Raw genomic sequence first — 2,203 nt, forward strand, 5'->3', positions numbered from 1 at the left:
TCGCTCTTCATCTATTGGATGCCTGCCCGCGGTTGGTCTTAGTGTCGCCTCTCTTTCTTTGTTGCCGGCTTGTTCTAGCTGTGGTAGAGTAGGCGTTCTGCTCACATAGCCCCTTTTACGAAGTAGTTCAGCATGGTTTCGCAGACGTTTCTGCCAAAGGTCACGAGATGCCGCCGATCCATCGCATTGAATCCATTTTCATTAGCTCCCCAGCTCTAGATTGGTCGGCATTGTTGGTTGACCCATTGTCGAGAGCCCTGCGCGTTCTGTTGTTTTGAACCGCACTTACTGCAACTATGTTTAGTGTTGTTATTGTTGTTTCCACGAGAAGCTAGGGAAAGGGGTTCGTCCATCCTTGTAGAGCCCCGCATGCAAGGATAAGGCTGCGTACTCTGAGAGGTCGCCCGCTATCCCAGAGTCACCGTTCTAGACTCCTCACCTAGGTGCCATTCAGCTTTCGGCACGGTTTTCACACCTCCGCTTGGGGGTTTATTCCTTCGGGACCACCCCTGGACAATTGTCCGCGACTGCCTATTTATTTTTGTAACCATATTCAGCAGAAACCCTTGGTACAGGGACCCTCTATCCGCAACCCGAGGACGCGTTCGGTGGCTTTGTCATAGGCCCTTCAGTTTCAGGCCCGACCGTTTCATAGTTCCTGCAGTGGTTTCAGCGACATTTGGTTACTTCAGCGACGGTCGTTGAAGTTTTTTATGTCTAACGATCAATTCAGCGACACGTGGAACTAAAGCCTGTCCATAATATGGTATGTTCAACGACCGGTAATGGATTCTTTTGCAGCGGTGAGTTTCGCGACTGTACACGCCCACTATCACGCCTCTGTCTTGGAAAACACCTGTTATCATATATTTCATGAAAATTAAATTTTCTTTAGGGATTCTGAGTTTTTAAACCAAAATCTGAATAGCCTAAGTTACTTGTTCAAAATCGCATTGCTCTAAAATCTCTGTTGAGTGCTTTAAGTGTCTAAAATTCGTTTTACTCAAGAAATTTATAGTTTTAGCCCAAAGTTCACAAAACGCGAGTTATTGAGCGAAAATGCTATATTTCCGTGAGTCTTTGTCACGGAAAACGCCGTTGCATATAAGAGTATTAATCATCGTGAGGTCAAATTCGTACCAGCTACAGGAAAGCGTGAGTGCAAATGACACACCTACTAGATGGCGTAAGAGCTTCTCATGCTCATTTATGAAAATGACTGTTATGAATTGATGTTTAACGTCTTCTCGTTGTTAGTGAATAATATTTTGTTTTCATTTTCTCATGATAATATTAAATAGGTGCATTTTAATGTGGCAAATAAAGAAGATATAACTTTTGTTCACTAATTTCTTTGTAACAATTTTAATTTGCTAAAGTAATACAGGTAGGCATAAATTTGAATGATTTTTGCCTCGACGCGGACCATTCCGTGGTCAAGTTTAAACTGTGAATTTTCAAAATTCAACATATTCAAAATTTTTTAAATTCTAAATTACAATTTTGGAAGCTTTACGTTTTACAGTTCAAAACATTGTTATTGCAAATCCATTTCTTTTGGTAGATATCTCATTGCCAATAAATGCACATACGAATACAGTCATTTCATAGCAAAAATTATTTCAAAAAGATAATTATTATTATACTTCTTCACTGAATCGCAGAAACCTGCTTTAGATATCTCAATTCCAGAAATACTGACCCCTGGTGAGTAACTTAGGAATACAGGCGTGTCACCCGCTTGCCGCTCTTGCCCCTCGCACAGCGTCTGCTACCGTCACTACCGACCAAAATTGTTAACGCAATATATAATACGAAAAAACACAACACACATGACGATTCCTTAAGGGGATTTATTAGAGTTCTAAAAAGGAATGTAAGATTCTGACCTCAATTTTGAATATTCTTGTCTGATTTCTTGCATACGTCATCTAAATATTGGTATCTCGACGGCGACAGAGCCGGTTTTTGGATACAATGTTTATATTTTTTCAACAATAAAATGGGAGAGAACAATGGAGAAAATTTTCAGTGACACACAGTGTAGCCCAGCGATTTCCAAACTAGTGCCGCCGGCTGATGAGGCTGCCGCCGGCAGGGTGATGCCACCCCGGGCCGGGCAGCTAGGCAGGCTCCGAGGCAGGCTCCCCGCTGCGAGCAGAAGGCTACTTTCCTCGACTTTCGTGTACCTACCGCGAATGAC

The sequence above is a fragment of the Belonocnema kinseyi genome, chromosome 3 (genome assembly GCF_010883055.1).
Source record: "Belonocnema kinseyi isolate 2016_QV_RU_SX_M_011 chromosome 3, B_treatae_v1, whole genome shotgun sequence".
In the NCBI taxonomy this organism is placed as follows: Eukaryota; Metazoa; Arthropoda; class Insecta; order Hymenoptera; family Cynipidae; genus Belonocnema; species Belonocnema kinseyi.